General features: G+C 37.7%; 1 pseudogene; it reads left to right on the top strand.

Annotated features, from left to right (window-relative positions):
* Positions 1-9226: 9226 nt before the first annotated feature.
* Positions 9227-10542, top strand: LOC118847200 (annotated as a pseudogene).
* The last annotated feature ends 9506 nt before the right edge of the window (positions 10543-20048 follow it).

Below are 20048 nucleotides of genomic sequence, written 5' to 3'. Positions count from 1 at the left end.
GGTGCTAGTCTAGAGGAGGCAAGGCTGGGTTGGACTGGGCTGGGGATGCGCTCAGAGGCGCTGCGTTCGGATCTGCTGGGGTGCGCCTCGCTGAGCTACACCGAGCTGAGAGGGGCTAGGCTGGGTTAGCCGCAGACAGGCGGGCGGGGGAGAAGAGAAAGGGTGCAGAAAGGTTCCCGGCTCTGAGTCGCCTGCTTGTGCTGTCTCTTTAAATAGCCCTCCTAATCACCTGATGGAAAGAAAACCCGGAATAGGGAGACCCTGGCAAGCGGGCGGGGACTGCGGGCAGCAAGCTGGGGAGAGAGGGCTGGGCTGGGGAGAAGCGGCCAGGCTGGGGGAAGGTAAGGGGCAGGGCTCCTCTGGGTCCCCCCCATACCCCCCCTTTTTTTTCCATTCTGCTGATTTTGTTTTACTGATTTTGATGTCTCACAGCGTCATTAGCTTTGACTTGTCCAATTCTAATTTTTAAGGAATTATTTCATTCAATTAGCCTTTGCACGAACTTTTCTATTTGGCCAATTCTACTTTTAAAAGATGTGTTTTCTTCCTTGGATTTTTTCCCACTTGCCAAATTCTATTTTTTAAGGAGTTTTTATTTCCTCGGTCAATTTTTTTTGCTTCCTTTTCCAAGTTGACTCTTTTTTCATAATTCTTTTGTATAACTCTCATTTCTTTTCCCAATATTTCTTCTACCTCTTTTAGTTGATTTTCAAGATCTCTTTTTTTAGCTCTTGAAAGAGGACTTTTGGGGCCTGAAATCAATTCATATATCTTCTTGAAGCTTCGTAGGTAGTGTGATGTGTTATTCTCTTCTGAGTTTGTCTTTTGATCTTCTCTGTCACGATAGCAGCTTTTTATGGTCCGGGTTCTCTTCTATTTCTAACTCATTTTTCAGCCTATTTCTTGACTTTTAAAGTTGAGCTCTGTTCCTGGACCATAGAGGGCACTACTTCAAGCTTTTTATGCTGAGGGCCAGGGGGCTGGTCACTGGCTTTCCACTTAGGATCCTCAGGTATTTGTGGTTTGCCCTTTGCACTGAGGATAACCTGGCCTAGTTGTGCTGTTGTGATGGGGTTCCAGGGCTCCCAGTTTGCCTTCTGTGTTGGGCTGGAGGCCTCGCTCCTAGCCTGCTGAGCCTGGACCAAGGGACCTCTGTAGCTGATCTGCGTTGTGACCAAGAGCCTCCCCCTGGCTTGCCTGGATGCTGTCTGCACCAGGCCGCACTCCCCTTTTATTCATGAGACAGACTTTTTCTGAAGTCCTTCTAAGTTATCACAAGCTGGAAAATCTTTTCACTCTGTCTTTTTGTGGGTTCTGTCCCTTTGAAATCCATTTAGAGGCTTGATTTAATGTTGTTGTGAGGGTAACTAGGGAAGGCTCAGGCGACTTCCTGACTTCTCTCCGCCATCTTCAATAAATTCTTAAAAAATAAATTCTGGCCACACAAACATAAATGATTTCAATGATGGGGGAAGAAGAAAGAACTATTTAAAGTTAATGATTTGTATATACAGAGTATTCATTGACCCCTTTATATTTTTAAAAGGATATTTATACAGCACAGAAGCCAGGGCAGATAACTGAGGGTGGCAGAGACCTGTATGAATAGTCTAAAGAGATACAAGCTGAGAATGTGCTGAGCTGAAGCTGGGGATGAATACCAAGGATACGTTGTTTGTGTTTTCAAGCTTCAGGAGAGAAAAAGGAAGACTAAACAAAAGATATAACAAACACATTTAAGGAAAATGAAGAAAAGAGAGATAGAATGATTATTTAACTACGATTTTGCTTCCTTCTTCTATGAATCAACTCTTGGATTGAGGCAAAATGGAAAATGTTAATCAGTAATTGAAACCTAATACAAGGGGGAAGGTAATGATACTGTAAGAGCCTAGCCTTACAATTCACCTACTAGGTATGGTGAAATGATATCCTGTAATCCTCCCCCTCACCTCCACCAGTGACATAAACTTTGTTAAACTTTGAAAAGTCTTAAGGAATGGAAAAAGTGTCACAGGCCCACAATCTGGCAAATTTCTAGATTTTTGAAAGCTAGTGAATACTAATTCAAATCCTAGAAAACTCTAGAACACATTGTTAAAGGGATGATGGTGAGCATTTAAAGACAGTAGCAGAGATTGGTAAGTGCCATAACACACAAATTTACTTTTATGACATGTTTTTAGACTGGGAGTTTCAGCCTGATGAGTGTAATGGCAAGCAAAGTGAGACTTTTTGCTGTTTTTTTCTTTTGGAATGCTCCTCAGCATTCCAAAGGCAATCAAGTGGCTTTGATTGAGTCTTGCCTTTGATTGAATCAAGAGTCTTTTATTGGAAACAGTATACATACTCTGAGGTTAGCGTTTTGCTTTAGGGCCCATGTATTGGAAGTCTGTTCCTATGATTTGGCCAGATGAGACTCTGGGTAGCTGTTAAGGAGCCCTCTGGCTTTGAAAACCCAGATGTTGGTGCTTCTCTCTCTGGTAACTTTGTATATATTGCCATGGACAGACAGTTAGAAGCCCTGTCTGCTGATTTGTGTTATTTTCTCTGTTTATATAATTTCTGATTGCAATTTCTGTTTGTGTTTTCTCTGAAGTTCAGGGTGCTGACTTATTCCTCTGAACCTAGTGAATGATATATATATATATATATATATATATATATATATATATATATATATATGTGTGTGTGTGTGTGTGTGTGTGTATATATATATATATATATATATTTAAAGTGATATATATATATATTAAGTGATATATATATATATATGTTTAATTAAAGTGAGATTGTAAACCCCTTAAAGTTGCTTTCCTTAGAAAAGCAGATCAAAGAACCTGTGCTAGCAGCCCTCCTGTGTGCTGCTGTTATTGGCCTTATACCTCCACAGTAACTGCAAGCAGTGTTGTTACAATGAGTCATCCAGTAAATGCTCTGGTCTGAATTTTAAGGAAATGGAAATGACAACATGAAAAAGACTTATGCTTACCAGTCCAAGAGTATTTATGTGAGGGTACTGTAACTTTATAGACTGGCCCCACTAAACCTGAATGGGCAACTCCAATCAGCTTAGTTTGCTCTGGACTTCAATTTATTGAACCATCACGTATGGCTAATGAGATGCAGTAAGCTACACTAAAATGAATATATTATTTTGCTTTTGTATAATTTTACTGGGACAAGTAGTGTTCTGCACAAGAATACCCCAGACTAGTCTACTAGGAATTGTTGAGCTGATGAAAGATCAATTTCCAACAAGCCTATATGCTGAACTATTTAATGCCATGCTGTTTTAGGACTGTGTCCAACACATGTAATGATCTTGAGACAAATGAGGTGAGATGACATCCTCCACTTTCTTCAAGGTAGCTAGATAGGCATATAAATCAACAAATCTTCCTATTACTAATTAACAGGAAGTGAGCTCTAGCGTAGAAAATAAATAAATGTACATCACATCATATATCATCCCAAACAAGGGCTTATTGACCACTTCATGGCCAAGCAGAGGAGTCAATAAATCAGCCCCCACTCTGATTGTGATTTATTTCTCCTGTGATGGCCTTTCAGGATAAGACAGGAGCTGGGGAGGAGTGGAACATGCCTGTCTTATCTAAGAAGGGCTTATAGTAGAAGATAGAAAAGCCAAGTTCTTAAACTAAGAAATAAAGAATGTGTCTACCATATAAAAAAAGTATTTGATCTAGGATTTAGGCTTTTTTGAGCCAGTTTGTAAGCCAAAAATACAACTGTTGTCTCTGTAGGTAGTCTAGAGGACTATTTAAATATATTTCATGTGTATTTCATGGTTTTCCACAGGAATGTTTATGGTGGTTTTATGCAGAGTACAATAGTGAATATGAGGAAGTAATTATAAATCGAAGATCAATTGAATTGATTGTGTATTATCTTTAAGCTTGGAAAAAGAGAAAATGCAGGGCATATATAGTTGCATTTTTTCATATATGTGAAAAATTATCATGAGGAAGGGAAATAAAATTTATGGTATTGGTGGTATATGTGATTCCAGAAGGCAGGGGCAGTTTCAGAAAATCAAATTTTTGATTCAGCATAGAGGAAGAAATGGTTAATGAACAATTACAGTTGTGAGAAAATGGACAAGGCTACTTTAGCAAGAAGTGAGTTCTTTATCATTATATCCACTTAAACACTGGATTGATAACCACTTGTTAGAGATATTGTAGAGAAGACTCTTACATGTCCTGGAAATTGAATTAGATAACTACTAAAGATTTCTACAATATAAGATTCTGTGAGTGGACAGGATGCCAGGAATAGTGCCTAAGGGTACTACAGGGTCCAAGAAAATGGTTGGCAATCTGTGGATAGTTCCTCTAGTATTTAGGAAAGTTCATATCTGACCACGTCACTGTCCTATTCCAGAAATGAGTCTATGTGAGGCAAACTTGTATCATTATGATAAAATGTATACTCCTTCGTTAGGCCTTTAAAGTCCTTCACAATCTGACCCCAGTATGTTTTCCCAATTTTTTTATGTATTACACTTCTTCACACACACTGCAGTCCAGTCAAACACGCCATTCTGCTTTTCATGAGGCATTCCATCTGCCATCTTTGTGTCTTTGCAGGGGATAACCAGGAAAGCATTCCCTACTAAAAATTCACCTTTCTTCATAAAGTCTTTCCTTATCCTCACAACTGTTCATGCCTCTCCCAACAAATTTGCTTGCATCTATTTCAACCTATTTTGTAAATACCTATATGCAATGGTCATATGAAATTAAAACCATCTATGTGCTCCTACAGAAGATGTCTGACAAGTATATTTTCTGTACACAAAATTGATTTCTATATTTTAAGAAAACTATGAAATAAATCCAAAAAAGAGAAAATATTGAGAATTCTGTAATTTGAAAGATAGGAAATAAATTCTTTATAGTGCTGAATTGTCACGAATCTCTCATTTGTGTACATATTATGATTTAATTATTTAGCTATCTGTCTGTTCCAACTTTACACAGCACCTAACAAATGATGCAGGAAGCATTATATTTCTATTCCCTCCTCTCCCAAATGCACAAAAGCAGCACATTTGTTTGCAAACAACATATCTTTCTTTTTCCTCCCCCACTGGTGGTTTCAATAATTCTGACAATTGCCTTGTTAATATACAGTTTTAACATATTCATTTGCTTGTCTAAGCCTAGGTGGAAAAGTATAAGTCTGAAGGCATGTCAGACTAATAGTTAATAGAGAAAGAAACATTGCTATTGGGAGAATGTTCCGTCATCATGGGAAATAGCTGGCCAGAACTCTGACAGTGACAAGAAATCAGTGAGGGTTTCCATGAATACTAAGACAGCATGCAATTATTGGGGGGGAGGGGTAGAAAGGCCATGCCAATAGATTCAAAAGCTTCCTGCACCACATAAAGAGTCTTTTCCTTCTGGTTAGGCTTTCCAAATCTCTGACAACTTGAATTATTTCTTGTTTTCCTTTTAAAAAATTAACCATCAACTTAAAGAACTCAAGTTTCAAAGTTTAAATTAGCTGAAGGATTATGTTAAACTGCTTGATATATAATTTCTAATGTATACAACACTATGGAACCTAAAATTTTCATCAAATTCATCAGCAAAAACAGTATAGATGAGGTAAAAAAATTCATGTCTCTGTATATATGTAACTAGATATATACTCATATATACATTTATGTCTACATATCTAGATGATATATACATACGTAGATATATAAAAAATTTAAGTGTATATGTATATAGACATTTACATGCACATAGATGGATATATATGTGTATGAATGTATGCATTTGTGTATATATGTATGTATATGTGTGTATGCATATATTCCATGAGTTGTCACTTATTAAAAAGCTATTTATCCTAGATCCTAGTTGTTAGGTTTTCTTCATGAAACAGAAAACAGGTTTTTTGTGTGTATAGAAAAGTTTGGGTTAAAATTGATTGATTCTTCTCTACTTACAAATCTAAATTAAGGACTAAATCAACTGAAAGAGGGTATATAGTACAGTACAGTCTTATCTTTAGATGTTGGCAAATGACTACTTCTTTCCAATGAGCACCTCTAATTGAACCCATGGGGTGACCCCTAGTACAATGCATGCCATTGACTTTAATATAACAGACAATAGCTCAAGGTCATTTAAAGCAAATGTTATATTTTTTGCAGTCACTCTCCAAGTCATCTATTTGGGAGTCATCATTTGCTGAATAGTTCTGATGAATTAATTTTCAAATGCTTTATTTGGATCATAACATTCATAGTAGAATATCTTTCTATGGAATTATCATACAAGGAAATCAGATTGAAGAATAAATTAATGAATTGGAGAGGTGACATTTTAGATAATTAAATATATCTCTAAGTTTGGAAAGAATTTATAAAATTCAGTTTCTACAGTGGCAATCAACACACTGTTTTTTAATGAAATCAATACACTCTGAAACTCCAGTGACTAATAATTATAAAATGCATAAAATATAATTATAATATTTTTGGGCATCTGGGCCTGTGATTTCATCAATATGGGGAACTCCCAGTGAGGAAAACCTCCCAATAATTCAGATCATCAATTTATAATATTCGACATTTTGAGAGAACTGCCTGGAGCATTAAGAGGTTAAGTGACAGGACCATGATTACACAGCCATGACATCTCAGAGGAAGTACTAGAATTCATGTCTTCGTTGACTACAAGGCCATCTACTGCACTATGCTGCCTTTCATCATGATAATATGCAGTCAAATTAGTGAATGTATTCTTGCCTATGGCCTAAATACTAGATAATTTAAAAAAAAAGATGGTTAATGCATTTCCCTTGCCCCTCTTTAACCATCTTTTAGCTTGTGTCTATTCTATTTCATTTCCTTTCTTTTCCAGTATTTTTGTTTTTCTTTTCCTTCCTGCTGTCTTAGTTGTCTTAATACTCCCTGCTCTTCCTTTAATCTTACCAGGCCCAATTTATTACTTTCTTCTGCTCTTTCTTTACATGTTTTTTCTTTGATTTTTAAACAAAGTTTTAACTTTCAAATGCAATCATTTTCTTACGTTTTAGATTATTTTCTACAGGTTTGGTCTTTATAAGGTTAAGGAAAACTTTTAAAAGTTTCCATGGAATGCTATTTAGGGATTCCAATCCCTTATTATGGGTATGCTTATAGTCTTAACCTAGATAAACTTCCATGAGCCTATAACTACTATATACTAACTGCTCTGATTTTTCACTGACAAGAACTAGGGCTTGAATAGCTTATAATCTCTGTTGGTTTCTCACTGCCAATCTCATCAACCAACTTTATTTTTACTTGTGGTGCAAGGAGGGATAATACATATAACAGGCTTTCACCTTCTTCTTCTGGTTCTGTGTTCAAAAATTAACATAGAACACTAAGATATCGGTTTAAGAAAGATATTCTTATTTCCTGCAAAAGGGAAGAGTCAGATCACATCTATATTAACTGGGGTGCCCTAGCCAACTTTCCATTGCAGTTGAGTAGCACTAAAAGACAGTGTGGCACAAAGTTTGCTTGGAGAGGGTAGTACAAACTTAGGAGATTCATGAGGGCATACAATATTAGGAGAGCCAATGTCTCCTAGGGGCCAAGTGAGTTTTGGGGTGAATATAAAAGATCTATATATGCACACATATATAAAATGTATGATATATATATATATATATACACATATATATATATATATATATATATATATATATATATATATATATATATATAATACATATATGATCAAAATGTTTTTTTTTATTTTTGATTATGTAAAGAGGCCATTCCTCTGTCTCAATTCTTATTAAGCCTTAATCACTGAAGGGGCTTTGCCTCAGTCAAACTGATACCTGTTAAAGACCTTAGCTTGAAAAGGCCAAGGTCACCCACTGCATCCTGGGCCATCTCCAGTCCTCCTGATTTATATCTGGCCACTAATCTCAGATGATTCTGGAGGAAAAAGTGAAGATGGTGGCTTTGCACAGCCTTCCCTCACTTAAATCCAGTTCACTTGCATGCCATGGCATCACCTCCCTGATGTCGTTGTACAGTTCCAGAACGAAGGACAAAAAACAACAACAACTAAAGTTATCATCTCATTCTTTTTTCTTTTATGGAAGGAAGGGAAAATGGGGTTAAATCACTTGCCCAAGGTCACACAGCTAGTGTGCCAAATGTCTGAGGCCAGATTTGAACTCAGGTCATCCTGACTCTAGGGCCGGTGCTCTACACACTGTGCCACCTAGTTGCCCCAGTCATCTCATTCTTATCATCTAGATACTCGATTATGTTAGCATCTATCTGATAGTATTGGGTTGGAAAAGTGGATAGGTCTCAGCCCTTTGGGAATCTGCTTTCTTGCCTAGTCTTGAGTATAAGAACCCAAGGACTTTGGCCAATACTTCCTTCTCTGCCCTTCTTCTCCTAAGGAGTTTTTCAACCCTGACCTCACTGATTGTGGAGAATGTCCTTCCTGAATGAAAAAACCACCACCATCACAAAAACAAAATAAAAAAAAAAACAAATATTTCCATTTTCTGGCCTACAAAGACTTGTATTTCCCCCCAGATTCTTAGATTTTCTTGAACAGATCTCTCAGTTTTCTCAACTACATGTCTGATCTTTTTTTTTTCACCCCATCCTCCAAAACTCTCTTTTTGTCTTGATAGCCCTTGGCTTCTCTTTCCTGGCTCTGGTTTGTTTGCCTATAACAAATTAGACAGATGTTGTAGATGACTATGCTGTTAAAATGTAGTTTTGGCTTCCTACCTTTTACAGGAAAAGCCAAAACAAAACAAACAACTTAAGGCTCCTTCCTCACTGAAAGCCATATGATTCGAGATGAAAAGGCAAAGAATTAAGGATCACTTTCTTTGTCTTCTGAATTTCCTGCATCATTCTAGGAAATTGTGCACAGATGGGTTTTGTCTTGTTTCTCAAGGAAATTAAATTTAATCATAATTATTAATAAAAGAGGAATCACACAATAGTCATTCCACAGTCATATACTCATAAAGGAAGATTTGTCTTTCCTGCCCGTGGCTGAGGGTCGGGGTGGATAGTGCTGCCATGGGTGCTGGGATTGATACTTGGGCCGGCATGGGGCCAGCTCCAGCACTGTGAGATTTAATTATACCTCGCAGATCTTAAGAGTCTGAAATAGATATCTTCAGAGTATGGAATAATCTACAAAAAAAGATGGAAGATGTACAGCTAGTTGCACCCAACATGATGAGCACTGAAGAAGAGCCCATCTGTGGTGTTAGTCATCACATTTCTGTTAGTGAATTCTCTTGCCACTGCTGTTAAGACATCCTGGTGAATCCTACCACCATGAATTACAGGCACAGTTTCTGTCAACATTGCCTGCCTCTGTTGTGGGTGTTGTCAAAGAAAACAGAATGTCTAGAGTGCCAAGAGAAATGGGAACATTTTCCTAAAGTAAATATTCTGCTCAGCAATGCCACTGAAAGGTTATTTCCTGATGCCATAAGATTGAGATTAGAAAACATTCAGCAGGACAGTGATATAGTCCATAGTCTTGCAGCCTTTCACAAATAACAAGAATAATCAAATTTCTATAGCTTCAAATGCAGGGCTATCAAATCCTCAAAGAGGAAGGGAAATATTTTCTGGAGTACTGACACCTTTAACTAGTATCAGAGTTGTTCTACTGATATATCACCAGAGCATGATCTGCTTGTTCACAAATCTGTTTGCAAAATGGAAGGCTGAAGAAGTCATCTTCTGTCTAAAACAACTGGGCCCTTGGGCCTCTCTTTGTAGACAAAAAATTTTTACCAGAAAGAGTTAATGTCAGATTGCTTTTGACAGATGACTTTTCAAAGGTTCCATATAACATAGAGAATAGTCACCACAGAAAAGTCATCATAATGGAACTGGAGTGTGTCAAAACTTTAGGAGTAAAAACACCCACAGAATCTTTGAGGATAGAAGGCTGTCAACCCAGGCAAGACATTATTCCTGTTGTATGCCCTGAAGGGCTCCCCAAGATTCAGAATGTTTTATCTGTACTTATTTGATTATGCAGAAACCTTCTTACATTTCATCCATTCAATATGCCCTGTGCAAGAAAAAGAAGATATCATCACAAAACTTCTTGACTTTAAAGAGGCCACTTGGAAGCAGTGGAGAGAATTCCTTGTTCAATATTCTTTCCTTCCGTATGAATTGATCACTGAATTTGCCTGGGATTGACTGGATGCACACTACTGGACATCACAGTTTCTTATTGTTATCGCCATATTGCTCTCTGTTCTGGAGTTAGTTTCCTTTTGGTGGATTTGTCAAGGAATGAATTGAAACTGTTCTTCACGTAATGTGGAGCCAGTTTTGGAAAGTATCAATACAGGGACTTGTTGTGTCCATTTTGGCCTATTATTCCTCAGTTTATTTGCAGCTCCTTATTTTACTGGTCTCTATATTTTAGCCACGTTATCCACATTGATCTTGTGGTGAAACAAGTACACAGACTAGCAACCCAAGTGTTCTGAGTGTGGCTATCCTAGCTCTGAGTTAAGCAGGCCTCCAGTAGGTCTGACCTGTGAAATTTAAACAGTGGTGTGGGCTGCTGTAGGAATGATGGCAAAGGGGGCTGGTCTTCTTTTCTATGAATAATGATAAAAGTGATAAATAATGATAAAGCGAGCTGCTTTTAAAAAAAGCTACACAAAGTTTTTCTTGGCATGAGAAACAGGACCCATCATTCCCAAACCAATATTTGTTTACTCATATTGTCCTTGTCAAGTACTATACCTATCTCACAAAGGCAGTTGTAAAGCTCAGTGAGATGATGGCCATGCAGGACTGTTAGGGCTCTTCAAAGAAGTGTCATGTTGTTAGGGTGTGTGTGTTTGCTTCTCAACAGACCTTTCTGAGGCCTAGTTTGATAGAGCTGGTAATACATGACAGAGAGTCTCATTTGGAGCATTGAGGATGAGAAAATGAACTTCTATTAGGCAGGGCCTTGCCTTCCAAACGTTCTCATTAAGTGAACTTTTAGTCACGTGTCACTGTGTGGTCTATTATAACCACAGACAAACAGCTTCAGACCAGAAGTACTGGGTGGTAGATGCTGTCTTCCTTGTGACTTCTTGGGAAGCATCATAGTGAAAACTCTGCAGTCATGTGCTGACATACTCCCTCCTAACCAGTTTTAATCAATGTTAGTGTCCTTTAATTTGAAAAGGATATTGAAAAACTTTGAGCAATTAAGGAAAACTAATTTTAGTCATTCTTTGCTGTCTCAATGCTTCCCAAGACTTTTTTTTTTCAGAAAGAATTGGATCTGTGACAAATTTTAAGATTGCACTTTTGTTTAGAAGCATTTGGTAATTGACCTCACACTGTGTCATTGTCTTTGTGGTGTGATATCTGTACCAAGAGCTGTGATTTGTAAATATGAAATGGTATGAACTATGGCTTTTTGTGTATGAAAACAACAGGTGTGAAACACAATACGTGAGAACAGTCAGTACAGAGATAAATGATTTCTTTTCAAAGAGAGGTGTGATGGCTTCTTAAACCATTCTTTGACCCTTTGTACCTTGTCTCAGAAGTGAAGATTTCATATTTGCATCTGAAGGCTTTGAAAAAATTACTTTAAACAAAAATAAAGGATTTTGTAAAAAAGAAAATTAAAGATTTATAAAATCAAAATAAGGGAATAACAATGATTTACAATAAAGGATAATGTGACAAAATAATAATAATAATAGAATAACATGAGCTACATTTTCTTCAGTGTATTTTTCAGTATTTTTTTGGGTCTCCTTTAGCAAGTCATTGACTTGTTTTTCATGGTTTTCTTGCATCCTTCTCATTTCTCTTCCCAATTTTTCCCCTACTTCTCTAACTTGCTTTTCCAAATCATTTTTGAGCTCTTCCATGGCCTGGGACCAGTTCATGTTTTTCTTGGAGGCTTTTGTTGTAGGCTCTATGACTTTGTTGTCTTTAGGCTGTATGTTTTGGTCTTCTTTGTCACCAAAGAAAGAATCCAAACTCTGAGACTGAATCTGGGTGTGCTTTCCCTTCCTGGCCATATTCCCAACCAACTAATTTGACCCTTGAGTTTTTCAGTGGGGTATGACTGCTTGTAGACTAATGAGTTCTATGTTCCACGTTTGGGGGGGAGGTGCCAGCTCTGTCACACCAGCACTACTCCTTCCCCAAGAACCCCCAGCCCAGTCAGGGCTTAGATCTTCAGCAGGCTGTTGCACTCCTGCTCTGATCTGCCACTTAATTCCTCCCACCAGGTGGGCCTGGGGCCAGAAGCAGCAGCAACTGTAGCTGCCCCACCTCCGCTGCCCCGGGGGGATGGAAGCCGAACCGTGAACTCCTTCCAGTCCCGCAGCTTTTCCCACTAACCTTCTCCACAGTCTTTGGTGTTTGTGGGTCGAGGAGTCTGGTAACTGCTGCAGCTCGCTGAATCAGGGCACTAGGGACCCCATCCGCCCGACTCCAAGTTTGGTTGTTCCACGCTGCTCAGGCTGGGCTCTTCTCCACTCCGTTCCCAGCTCCCAGCTCCTAGCTCCGTGTGGGATAGACCTCACCCAGAGACCATCCGGGCTGTCCTGGGCTGGAGCCCTGCTTCCCTCTGCTGTTCTGTGGGTTCTGCCGTTCTAGAATTGGTTCAGAGCCATTTTTTATAGGTTTTTGGAGGGACTCGGTAGGGAGCTCACAGTAGTCCCTGCTTACCAGCCGCCATCTTGGCTCCGCCCCCCCCACCATGAGCTACATTTTAAAGCCCCTGGAAACAAACAAGCCAAAACAGCTTGAGAAAATTATCGGGGAAAGAATGTTTAAATGTGACCATGGTATTAGATGGGGGAAAAAGCAACAAATGAACCACAACGTCAATAACAAACAACAAAGAAATGTGTCCCATCCTTAATATGCAATGGGTACAAATATGCAAATGTAATTTTAACTGAAAAGTCTGAATGTTAACAAGCATAGCCTAGCAACTAATCATTCTCCAATATCCAAATGTGTTGTCTCCTGCTGAAAAAGTAATGACCTACGTCTATCTGCTCTATCTACCAAATATTAAACATGAATATAGATTAAAATTGGATGCTATCAATTCTGAGTAAATGCTGTGTTGAAGAATAGGAGGCTTTGGTTTTTGTTTTTATTTTTAAAATGGAAATTGAGTCAAAGTTGCTGGGAAAGAAAATGTTTAAGTTTTAATGATATTTCATTGATGAGAAAAACAGCTCCTATTTCCCTCTGCAGCTCTAGTCAAACAGTGATCATTTGGTGTATTTTTGTTCGTTTTGTCTAAGGAAAAAAAGGGAGGGCAATGTTGACCTTTTTTTCATAAGAACCCATCTTTTACTTTTTGGAAACCCCAAAACCAGGTTGCTCCTAAAAGAATTGACATAAAGGATAACTTTTGATTTGCCTTCCTCCTTGTCTTTCATTTTTTCTCTATAAGACTAAAGAGATGATACATTTATTTCTAAAAAAAAATATGGACATATAAAAATTGTACCTTGATTTGCTTTTCAATTTGAAAAAAAGGAAAAACATTGTATTCACTTAGAATTATGGAAGCAGCATACCTATCACCAGTCTGTATTCACTTTGTTTACCACATGAAATTCTCCACTCCACGTACTGACTGGTGTGACCTTCTCTGCCTCAAAGACCAGAGGTTAGATTTCACCTCCCCCCAAGAGTTTTCTAGTACCTGTAAGGGATTTCGAGGTGTCTGGGCTCTCTACAAATAGCTACAGACCCCAATGATGTTGTTCCCTCAATTGTAGAGGGCGTTCCTTCGTACCCCAGCTCCACTTAGCCATAAGAGCCATTGAATTGGGTTTTACAAATAAATATTTGCTTCAAAAGTTATCATCACAAACACACACACCTCCAACGTGGAGGTGCCCTACCTTAGTCTCTGGAGAGGGGAAGAGGATCAGGTTCACTTAGGTTCATTATTTCAGTTCCTATGAGCACACAGTGCCTGTTCCAAGTACAAACTGACACTTGGGCTTGAAATCCAAACTCCTTTTGCTCCGGGCAAGACTTCCCCACCAGGCTAGCTAGCTACACCATCCCACCTAGAATCCTGTTTCCAAGTCACTATGGCTCAAACTCCCAGGCCTGGTAGGCATCACTAAATGGTCCTTGGAAATTGGGAAGGACAAACCACACAGAAAAGAAATGAACAGACCCAGTCCCAATTTTCAGAGCCAGGGCAAAAGAGGAAGTAGAGGAAGGAAATTCTTCCCTTCTTACCAGTTTAATTCATGGGATTCATGCTGTGCATTAAGGAAGGAGTGCACAGGACAGAGGAGAAGCCAAAAAAGCTGAAAGAATGGCTTAGAGAAAGGAAAGGTCTCAGTCTGGATAGTTTTAAAGATGAAGACAGTCAATCAAAAGAGACTATACCTACCTACATGGATAGTGATATAGAGGCTGCCCTGTTAGGCAATATGGACATGCGCTAAAGTCCCCTCAAGTCACCTCCATGTCTTCTTATGCCCAGAAAAACCCCAGTTACATCTATTTCTTTCTTGTTTTAAATATAGGTTTCACTGATGCTTTTTTGCGTTAGTATCAATGTCCTTCCTCCTCAAATAAAACCATTTCTATTAACAAAGAACTTACAACATCTTTGCAATTCTGTGTTTCTGATTTTCCAGACTTCTAGCATCATATTTCAGTTTCCTTATCCTTCTGAAACTTCTCTATACTTTAGCCCTTTTCTCCCATGTTAGTTCTCCCATGGTAAGTTCTTAATACCTCCATTTTGGATAAGGGTCCAATCAACTGTCTCTTATCTGTGGTTTCGAGTTGCTGGACTCACTCTGTGTAGGAACATTCTCTTCTCCCCTTCATCCTCTTTTCAGTTCTTTATTATGTGTTATCTTCTCCCACTGGAATATAATAAGATCTTTGAGCAAAAGCATTATTATTATTATTATTATTATTATTATATTTGTATATAGCATTTAGCACAGTGCCTGGCACACAGTAATTACTTAATATATGTTTCTTTACCTACTTATTTTGGAGGTTTTTTGTTTGTCTTTTATTTGTTATTGTTGTTTTCCACAAGGCTGTTATGATGGTTTGAATTTCTACTTTTGTCTTCATAAACATTGGTTATTTATTTTGCAGGTTTGGTAGGAGTAACATCTACTACTAAGCTGCCTGAGGCTCTTGGCAAAAGGAAGACTGAAAGGTCCCTAACACATTAGCTAGTTTCTCTCAGTCCTCTCCAGGCCATATTGCTCACCTGACCCTCTCTACCTTGTCCTCTTCACCCTGGAAGCTTGCTCCAGCCCTGGAATTCATACCTTGCAAGCACCCTCAACCTCTGAGGCCTCTCTCTTTAATTGAAAAGCTTCTTTCAGAACTGCCATTTAAGGAGGGCACATAAGTCAGACACATCTCACTATCTCCAGTGTTTACTGGACTTGCCACTTGCTGTAGCTTGTCCTGGGTAGCTTCATCCCACCACCTTTTACAGCTTCCTTTTAAGTACAGTCTCCCCCCAAAAGAATGTGTTCCTTGAGAGTAATGGCTGTCTTTCTTTCTATTTGTATTTGTATTCCTTGTGCTTTCCACAGTATTTCACACTTAGTGAGGACTTGATAAATGCTTGTTGATTGACTGACTAACTTCCTAAAAAGGAAATGAAACTATCTTTAAGACTTTGCTGGTTCAGGGAACTAAGGTCCAAATTGTTCATGTTCCTTCTCAGTCACATAAGCATAAAGTCCCAATGCAAAGATAGTGAGGGCCCATCAGCCTTGGCAGACTTCCTATTACTATGTGAGTCATTACACCTTTCTAACCTCATGCTCTCTCACTCAAAATTCAGTGGTAGGGGAAGTTTCATCTAACTGAACCGATGCTGTATCTTTATTCAATATCTTTTCCATGGTATTATTGAATAAGCATATTTTTGTTTCTGGTTTTATGTTATACCAGTGCTTCATTTTGTTTTTATAGTGAACCTCCCCAAACAAACTGGTCTGAGTCAAGTCTGGCCCAGAAGAGTGAAAGTTGGCTTTTGTTCTTATATATTTATAATAATTTGCTACATAGACAAATATTACATAAAAATCTCTTATATGAGATATTTTATTTAAGATTTTCCCTACCTTGTAATGTTTATTCTATCTTCTCTGGATCTGTATGTGTGAAAACTTAAAAAATTTAAGTATTTGAAATTGTTTATTCTTTTCCTTTTCTATCCATTGTTTATCTAAAAATACTACTTTACACGTACAAGATATATTTTTCCAGTCTGGTAATTTTTTTAATGATGTGACCTTTTATATTTAGGTTATATACTCATTTGGAGTTTATTGTAGTATATGGTGCATAATGTTAGTCCAATCATAATTTTTGCCAAACTAAGGTTTCCCAGAAGTTTTGTTGCATATATAGTGTTTAACCTCAGTAGTTTGTATATTTGTGTTTATCAGGCTGGTGCTTCATTCTATTTTGGCTATACTTCTGAATTTATGGATTTTGCCACCATAACTCAGTTGCCTTCTCATCCCAGAACTTTCCTCAGTGCCTGGGACCTTCTCACCCTAGAACTGCCTTCTATCATGTTGGTGCCCTGTTCCTGTCTTCAAGTTCCTTTTTGTGTCTCCATTTTGTTCTCCCGACTATGCTTTTGATCCTCTGGACTTCTCTACCATTTCATGGTATGGACACCTTCTCCTTACTCTATATCGCTGAACCCCCACTTTTCATTTGCTCATTATGTTTCCCCCTCATTAGAATATAAACTCCTTCAGGGCAGGTGTTTCCATTCTTTTTGCCCATATTTGTAAACTTGGTGCTTTAGTATAGTGCCTAGCATGTGGCAAGCACTTAATAAATGACTGTTGCATTGTTTGTTGCCTTGCCTTGTCAAACACTATGCTACTGCTACTGTTTTCCCCTTTGGGTCTTTCTTACACAATATACTCCATTGTTCAACATTTAACTGTTCCCAAATAGTGCTGATCATAGCTGCTAATATTCTAGCTTGAGAGCTGGTAATACTAAGCCATTGCCATTCCTATTTTTAAAAATTATTTCCTTTGAAAGTATTAATGTGTTCATCCAGATGAATTTTATGAATATTTTGTCTGGTTCTATTAAGTTGTGCTTGAGCATTAAATAATTTGGCATAGCATGATACCTACAAACTAATTTAAATTTTTTTCTTATATTGGTAAGGCCCATCCACAGTGGTATACAAATTAATTCACACAAGTTTAAAATAAATTTATTGACCTTGTGATCTTTATTAGGGAAAAGACATAAAACACAGTAGGAAGTGAAAGTCATAACTTAGATACTGTGACCCATGAGAACCTGGACATAGTGACTGATTAGAAGCAGAACTCAGATATTGTGACCAGCAAAAGTCATAACTCAGATACCACGACTAGTACACAACCCTGTGTTTGGACATTTATCCAACAGCACTGACTTAATGCCCAAGCTTGGAAATGAGCTCATTACTAAGCAGAAACCCAAAATATCTACCAATCAGTAGTGATGTACTCTATAGCGCCTGCTCCCTTTGTCTGTTTCCTATAATTACCACTGGGCTTTCCTAGGGTCTTTGTGGGGATTGATCCATTATTGAGACTGTTTTGTCTGGCAGCTGTCCCTAACGTAAGTAACCCAATTGATTAAATTAATACGTATAATCAATTTGGATCTCCTGGCCTCTTTCTTTGGTATAAAATTAACTCCTCTGTTTAGGGAAGCCAAGAATATCCCAGTGCATGGTGATATTGGCCCTTGGGAAGGCACAGAGTTCCCCAGCCAGAGGAATTCCAGACCTTACAGACCTATAAAACTTACAAGTTTTTACATCTTAAAAAAACTTTTAATATGAATGTTTATGTTTTGCTACAACTACTTGTTTTGTACAGTTCAAACAATTTTAAATTCTGAAAATGTCTTGGCTTTGAAATGGCTGGAATTATTATAGTATCCATCCCCTCATCACAGGAACTAGAACGGGGAGGCCACTAAAGAGCCTTAAGACTTTTCTATTCTCAGCTGGAAATCACAGATTCTCAGACATTTTCCCTCACTGTAGAGCTCAGAAGGAGAAACGTATTTCTAGGTCCTTATGCTTTATAGTCTAGGACAGTGGTTCTCAAAATTTTGGGTTTCATCAATCCCTTTCAACAACAACAAAACATGGTGAGAACTCCAAGAGTAAGCTAATATACTACTCATAATATTCTTTTAGATTTACTAATTAAGTGTTTACAATAACTATAGTGATAAATTTTCCTCCCAAAAGTTCCAAATTAAAATGTACATCTTATAATTATGCAATTTTATTCTGCCTATAATTATGAAAACTTCCAGTATAAAATTAATTATAATGCAATTATAAACATTTTTGTGGGACATTCTGTAAGAATTAAAATAAATAATCCAGCAAGTCCTCATATGCTTACTTTTATCTGAAAGACTTCATACTAAATTTCTTTATTTTAAAATGTTGTTGAATATAAATAAAATTTTAATGAAGCAAACTATAGAATAGAAAAAATTAACATACTATAATAACAATATGTTTACATTTAAGTTCTAAGTTCGACTATTTTGTTTTAATCAAAGTTTGTAAGATTTGGCTTAACATCAGACAAATAGTATTAAATCTGGTTCTGCATCAAGTTTATTTCTGCATTTGTATTTAAAACAACACAAAGTAAAAATGCTTGCTCTCACAAATATATGATGGAAAAAACAGTAGATGACTTTTTCAAGTTCTCTAGGGGAGAGATGGAAATTCCTGATCACGTGATTACACAGCTGATAGGGTACAGGGTAACAGAGGGGACTGCAGGGGCTACTCTGGTTCAGCGTACAAAAGGCACATAAAGGTAAGTTCATGTGTCACTCTATCCCTTGGGAATCATTTTGTGCTTGAATGTCTAACCCTTGTGGTGGTTTGGAAATGTTTGATGACAAGGTGAAAAATTGCAAGAACTTGTGCTTAGTCAGAAGAGGTCAGAGTTTAGTGTAATAGTCTTAGTCAGAATTTGATGCAATCACTGTTAGAACACCAAAGTCACTGTGCACATTGATTACGATAGTTACAAACTGCTTCAGGGAAAAGGAAAAACTACAATGTTTCAAACATGCACGTACTTGTTGTCACAGACAAAAATAATATTTGTTACAAAATTAGGCAATTATTTCCTCCTTACGGTAGCCTTAAAGAATTTTTAGCGCAAATCCCTTGGACTACTGTTATGAACCTAAAAGGGTTTGTGAAATAATAAATGGGAAAAATAGTCTCAGATATGATCTAGTGAAATAATAAAATAATTTTTTGCCCTTTTCCCCATTTTTATGGTCCTGAAGATATCAGAAGCTGATCCAATATAAATATGTCCTCTGACACCTTCTCTTTCTCCTCTATCCCAAACAGAGAAGAAACTGAGTTGTTTCTGACCTTTCTCCTTAGTATGGTCCATGGCTAGAAGCTAAGTTTGATGTAAAAGTGACCTCTGAGTACCTCCAGTACCCTGAGTTTTGAATATGGTAGAAGCTGAAATGAACTCAGAGAGTTATATGGTCCTCTGCTACTCACACTTCCAACTGCCCTTCCAACTAAGAGGCAAGGAATATGAGTTCTAGGTGCCTTGGCTTCTTCCACTGGGATCCATATGAGAAGTAAGTTTCCAAAGGACAAAGAAAGTATAGCAAAATCTTATTGTCTGTAGCTTCAAGGAAGCATCTTCCAAATCTGGCCTTGTGCATGGTACAATTAAAAAGGAGTCAAGTGGCACATGCCTGCAACTATCTCTGATAGGACAATCAAAAAGATGAGAGAGGCTGACTACTGAGAAATGGAAAGGTAAGAAGAAAAAAAATTCATCTGAAGACATTTCTGTGGCAACTATCATACAAATAGCCACAGGATTTCAGTCCACAGAGATGATTCTGGCCAATAATGCAATTGCTTTGCATCATAGTGTTTTACGTAGCAAGTCTATCTTTATAGAAT

The sequence above is a fragment of the Trichosurus vulpecula genome, chromosome 4 (genome assembly GCF_011100635.1).
Source record: "Trichosurus vulpecula isolate mTriVul1 chromosome 4, mTriVul1.pri, whole genome shotgun sequence".
Classification (NCBI taxonomy): domain Eukaryota; kingdom Metazoa; phylum Chordata; class Mammalia; order Diprotodontia; family Phalangeridae; genus Trichosurus; species Trichosurus vulpecula.
Note: the sequence above shows the minus strand (reverse complement) of the source record. Positions and strands in the feature narration are given on the sequence as shown.